The sequence below is a fragment of the Apostichopus japonicus genome, chromosome 5 (assembly GCF_037975245.1).
Source record: "Apostichopus japonicus isolate 1M-3 chromosome 5, ASM3797524v1, whole genome shotgun sequence".
Taxonomy (NCBI): Eukaryota; Metazoa; Echinodermata; class Holothuroidea; order Aspidochirotida; family Stichopodidae; genus Apostichopus; species Apostichopus japonicus.
This window is the reverse complement of record NC_092565.1, coordinates 5,257,615-5,264,655: the sequence shown is the minus strand read 5'-3', so window position 1 is coordinate 5,264,655 and position 7,041 is coordinate 5,257,615.

Sequence of the window (7,041 nt, the reverse complement as noted above, 5' to 3'; positions counted from 1 at the left end):
ACCCCTTTAATTCCCAAGTCCACACACTAGAAATACCAAATCCAAGGAAGACTCCGCACATCACCACTGCACCGCAGCGATTTTTGAATAGGTCAACAGAATCTGGCTCCTGGCGGAATTTTGATCCGGGAACCTAAGGATTGTGAGGCCGCGCGGTGGACATGCACTCTAACTGCTGAAGCATGTACGCCTTTGCATATATGTAGTTCAAATGATATGTAATTCAAATGATATATGATGGAAATAGTAACAGCATTTAGCATCTAACCCCCACCCCTACCTACTTTACCGAACCCAAAGTTCCCTAAGGTAAGGTGACCAGACGTCCCCGATTTTCGGGGACAGTCCCCGAATACAGTGTGCTGTCCCCGATGAACAAGTGTCTCCGAAAATGTCCCCAATTCGTCAAATGTTCAGGAATTTCGAAAATATCCCACATTATTAGTAAAAATATTGTAAAAACAAAATTTAGTCAAGTGTGCAGTCGCAAAACGGAACTAACCATTATTTCAGGTGGGCCAGTGTAAAGTGGAATATGCTAGATCTATCTAGCCTAGCACTCTTTTGTAAAGTAAGTAAATTCAGGCTAAGAAAAAGCTACATTTTTGGAAATAAAATTGATTTAAAAAGTGCTTCTAAGTATCCCCATTTTACATCTAAGCACCTTAGGCACTTGAAAATTTTCAAAGGGGAGGGGGACACCACCTCCCCTTATACCCCTCCCCCATATCAGTCACGCAATAAATGTCCCTGATTCCAGTCAGGGAAATATGGTCACCTTACCCTAAGGGCCGGATGCCCATTAGCTAGCTACATGTACTACGTCCTATACTCTTCCATCAATGTTAACCAGGGACTAATATGCGAGCTATATGTATTCGTCCTTTCTTAAGTATAGTTAATAGCGGTAGCCATATTTCCCACATACATGATGCCGATACCCGCCCCTCCCCCCCCCCCCCCCGGTATATCACTTGAATTCCCGGCTATATCATATGAATTCTGCTCAAATGCACACCATAACAAAATTACCAGAGTACGCCACTGGTGTTCATTGACTGAAGTAAATTTATTCGACGGTTGATACCGATTTTAGGTGGATTGTATTTATTTCATTTTAGAGTTCGTCTGCATTAGGGGAACATGAACAGAGTTTGACCCTTACGACATCCTCTCTTCATTCCCCCAATTCTCTCCACCATAAATATTCATCCTTACCGAGATGTGAAAGGTGCCGAAAGGGACCTGACAGCGAGACGATTAGAACTGCACTAGCTATGTTTATGGCTATGATTACACTTTGGAAATTGGTTACTTATCAACAGTATGAAAACAGTGTGCACCGGTGTGAAGTTAGATACTTATTCCCCGTTCCTCGTTCGATATTCGCGTATGAGTAACTGAGCTAGCTATTCAGCTACGTATTCGACAATGATATCGACGTAACACCTCTGGCAAGACAAAAGCTTCTTACAAGATGTTCAACATATGGTCGTGGAAAGAGGTTTTATCAATGGCCCATGGGTCATATGAACTGTAACGACTATGTGGAAGGGTACCATAATGCATCTTGCCCGGTCCAAATAGTTCTTGACCAACTAAAATGACCAGTACTTCATCAGTTCTTAAATTAATGTAACTGGACCAGAAAAAATCACTTTAGGCCCTAATCAAGACTAGCACGCCTTGGACCACCTTACCAATGGGTCATATGAATTCTTAACACATTGTAGAAGGATACCATAATGCGTCTTGCCCGGTCCAAAGAGTGTTTGACCAATTAAAATTACCATTAAATCAACATTTTTGTAAATAAATGTAACGGGAACTGAAATAAAAACATTTGGGCCCTAATCAAAACCAGCACGTCTTGGACCGCCTAACCAATGGGTCATAGGAAGTCTAAGGACCTTGTAGAAGGGTAACATAATGCGTCTTGCTCGGTCCAAAGCGTGCTTGACCAATATAAATGACCACTAAATCATTACTTCTTTAATGAGTGTAACGGGACCACGAAAAAGCTTTGGGCCCTAATCCATGCAGCACGCCTTGGACCACCTAACCAATGGGTAACATTAACTCTAAGGACATTGTAGAAGAGTACCATAATGCGTCTTGCCCGGTCCAAAGAGTGCTTGACCAATTAAAATGACCACTAAATTACTACTTCATCAATGAGTGTAACGGGACCATGAAAAAGCTTTGGGCCCTAATCCATGCAGCACGCCTTGGACCACCTAACCAATGGGTAATATAAACTCTAAGGACATTGTAGAAGAGTACCATAATGCGTCTTGCCCGGTCCAAAGAGTGCTTGACCAATTTAAATGACCACTAAATCATTACTTCTTCAATGAGTGTAATTGGACCATGAAAAAGCTTTGGGCCCTAATCCATGCAGCACGCTTTGGACCACCTAACCAATCGGTAACATGTACTCTAAGGACATTGTAAAAGAGTACCATAATGCGTCTTGCCCGGTCCAAAGCGTGCTTGACCAATTAAACTGACCATTAAATCATTACTTCATCATCGAGTGTAACGGGACCATGAAAAAGCTTTGAGCCCTAATTCATGCAGCACGCCTTGGACCACCTAACCAATGGGTAACATGTACTCTAAGGACATTGTAGAAGAGTACCATAATGCGTCTTGCCCGGTCCAAAGCGTGCTTGACCAATTTAAATGACCACTAAATCATTACTACATCATCGAGTGTAACGGGACCACGAAAAAGCTTTGGGCCCTCATCCATGCAGCACGCTTTGGACCACCTAACCAATGGGTAGCATGTACTCTAAGGACAATGTAAAAGAGTACCATAATGCGTCTTGCCCGGTCCAGAGAGTGCTTGACCAATTTAAATGACCACTAAATCATTACTTCTTTAATGAGTGTAATTGGACCATGAAAAAGCTTTGGGCCCTAATCCATGCAGCACGCTTTGGACCACCTAACCAATGGGTAACATGTACTCTAAGGACATTGTAGAAGAGTACCATAATGCGTCTTGCCCGGTCCAAAGCGTGCTTGACCAATTTAAATGACCACTAAATCATTACTACATCATCGAGTGTAACGGGACCACGAAAAAACTTTGGGCCCTAATCCATGCAGCACGCTTTGGACCACCTAACCAATGGGTAAAATGTACTCTAAAGACATTGTAGAATAGTACCATAATGCGTCTTGCCCGGTCCAAAGCGTGCTTGACCAATTAAACTGACCTTTAAATCATTACTTATTAAATGCGTGCAAAGGGACCGCGAAAAAACTTTGGGCCCTAATCCATGCAGCACGGTTTGGACCACCTAACCAATCGGTAACATGTACTCTAAGGACATTGTAGAAGAGTACCATAATGCGTCTTGCCCGGTCCAAAGAGTGCTTGACCAATTTAAATGACCACTAAATCATTACTACATCATCGAGTGTAACGGGACCACGAAAAAGCTTTGGGCCCTCATCCATGCAGCACGCTTTGGACCACCTAACCAATCGGTAAAATGTACTCTAAAGACATTGTAGAATAGTACCATAATGCGTCTTGCCCGGTCCAAAGCGTGCTTGACCAATTAAACTGACCTTTAAATCATTACTTCTTCAATGAGTGTAAAGGGACCACGAAAAAGCTTTGGGCCCCAATCAAGACCAGCACGCCTTGGACCACCTAACCAATAGGTCACAGGAAGTCCAAGAACATTGTAGAACGGTACCATGATGCGTCTTGCCCGGTCCAAAGAGTGCTTGACCAATTTAAATGACCACTAAATCATTACTTCGTTAATGAATGTTAATGGACCTGCAAATATGTTTAGGCCCTTGTGAAGACCAGCACGCCTCGGACCACCCAACCAATTGGTCTTATGAATTCTAAGGACATTGTTGAAGAGTTCCATAATGCGTCTTACCCGGTCCAAAGAGTATTTGACCAATACAAACGACTAATGCACAATCATTATCCAGTAGATTCATCAATATCTTCTTTTTTGAATTTCAACTCTACGTCTGTACCAGTGTGGTGATACAAAACAAAAGCAACACCTTTGGCTCGCAAGTTTAATGCTTATTGGTGCTTTACAATCATCAGCATACAAAGTTTCCTTCCCATTCCGGAGAAACACACGCGCACTCTCTTCTTCTTTTTTGGGGGGGGGGGAGGGAGGGCCCTTAGCGCAACAACATTTTCAGAATGAAGTGATTTCTGTAGACTGGCAACGAACTGAAAACGTTTTTGTTTTAATTATTCGTTTATAGAACTAAATTTTATTTCTTTCATTCATTTCACCCGTCAACCCTTCACATATTTACAGATTCAAAGAACAAAGAAGTGTTCTTGCCTCTCTTCTTGAAAGTGGTTTTGAACGCTTTAACCCCCATCGTAGATTCTGAAAGATTCCACTGCTACATTGTAGAGCTGACCATGGAGCTATAAACAGACAATCAGTCATCTCGGGTCAAGCGGAGATAAACTGACTTTAATAGTTTATTTAGCAAAATAGTCTTCAAGTGAAATAGGTCTACCCAGACATATATTTTATGCCGAAATCCCTTTCTGATTTATTTATGATCTCCATTAGCCATAGTTGGTAATGAACCATCCAAGTTACCCTATAGTGCCAATCTATGCATTTTGATTTTATCGTGTTCCCATGCATGTGCTTGTTCTTTCTCTTAGCGATTTTTCAATAGAAAGTTTCTATTGGAGTGTAGAAGGCAAATCCACCATAAAAAGTCTCACTGGGTTTATTCCAACTAAACATAGACCAGAGTTAGTGTGACTTTTTAGTTGATTTCCTTTCATTCAGTTCTACCTAATTATTAATTATAACGTCCATAATCTAGCCAAGGACGTCGCTAGTGGGGGTGTGGGGTGTCTCATCCCCCCCCCCCCCCCAATCTTGGTAAAACTGACGAAAGTTGGAAAATTTTTGTGCGACAGTCGGAATTTCCGACTGTCGCACTCGAATTTTTCCGACTGGCGCACTCGAATTTTCAAATATTCTTGTAGTGACCTAAAATTTTCGGTCAAAATTGACCTTGAATCAGTCATATTTGCTACGATTTCCTTGTCACAATGAGAAATTGTATGTCGCGATCTTTATACTCCACCATACAAAACTTCGTATGATTTTGAATACTCTAAAAAAAAATGCCTAATAGAACTTCTGCACAACATATACTATTAAAACGCTCAATGCTAATCTACGGAAGCTTAAAAATGCCATCAACATAAGAAAAACTTTGCTCCATAAGGTGAAATTTTTCTGTAAATTGTTTAGATAACAAGATAAAATGTTATCAAAAAACAGAAAAATGTTGCATTGCTTACTTGCTTTAAATGAGTAATTGAACAATTTTGTGAAAAATGTTTAATTGAAAACTAATCAAATCTCGTCAATTAGTCATTTTTTGCTGCAAAATGTTCATTTGTTTACTTCATTCCATAAGAACAATTGAAAAACTTTTCTGAGAAATGTTTAATTGACAACTTATCTTATCTCGTCAATTGGACATTTTTGGCAAAATGTTCAATTGTTTACTTCATTCCAATTGAGCAATTGAAAAAATTTCTGCAAAATGTTTAATTGACAACTTATCGTATAACGTCAACTCAACATTTTTCTGCAAAATGTTTAATTGTTCACATCATTCCAAATGCTCAGTTGGAATGAAGTGAACAATGTTTTTTTTTTATTCATGTGAGTGATAAATAGCCCCACCCCCACCCCCAAGAAAATAATATTAAGCCCGCTAGGAAAAAGCACTGTATTTTTGGGTAATTCACTATGTCGTCGAATATAATTTTCGAAAAAAAGTTTCCCCTTTGTTACATTAACATAGCTTTTTTAGTCAGTAGTCTATGTAGCTTATCAAGCAGATAACTTGTACTCAGTTGCTTACTCGCTTAACCAGAGTGATTGATAAGTTTGTAAAGTGAGGGCCAGTGGTACAAATGTACCGAGAAAAGTTTGGAACAAAAGTGCAGTCGCGAAAGATAGGGTGTCTGACTGACACTGACCGTATCGTTGACGAGTATAGTGCGGGGGGGGGGGGGGGGTACAAGGCAGCAGTCGGAATTTTCTGGCTCCAAAACCCATCCAGTTGGAATTTCAGCCACTAAACCCCCAATCATCATGCATTAGCTACGTCCCTGTATCTAGCTATACAAAGTTTACACAATACACAAAACACATTCAATCCATTAGCAAAAGTGCTAGATTTAAGGTCAATTTCGCGTTTGTTAATTTAAGTCAAAAATACACTTTCTAATCACTTACAATTGTATTTAATGTATTAATTCTTCGGTAAATATCAATTAGGCTATATGCTGAGTCAATTATGGAAGTATAGAAGTCAAGAGAAATATTACATGCTTAATATCCACCCCCCCCCCCCCCACCACTCCCCATTTATTCTCTGATTGGATTGAAATGTACTTGCAGAAGAAAAATTTTCATGCCAAATTACTTTAATCTGGTAGAATTGATACACTTTTACCAATCTATGTGCAAAGATGTTCCATACACTATTACTCAATACTTCATGAGATAAATTTGAAGGAGCGGAATAAAGGACCATGCGTTCTGATTGTAATTGAATGATTCATTCAGGATGTTTCCTAGAAGTTTTCTCTCGTAAAAGAGCGCTTGAACATTAGGCTCGAACTAATTGATACCGATGTACGAGCTGACTGCCTACCGTCATTTAACGTCCATGGAATACCTTTAAAAGGCTGAGAGTTCATATTTATCATAGCGTGATTGCTCCCTTGCGTCGAACCATTAAAATTGATAGATAACTGAAATAATCTGCAGCATGTTGACAGTTTAACTGCTTTTTTGCATTTGTATTCCCAAATGAATGAAATATCGGAATATCTTTCCTACTACGAATGTCTCTGACCCACGTTAGGAGAGTTAAAGTGATATTGTTCAATGTTTGAACGTTACTGCATGTACCATTAATTCATGGACCATGGTACTTGGTAGGCCTATATATATAGGGGATGGTTTATTTCTTTGATTGTTTCTCCGGCTG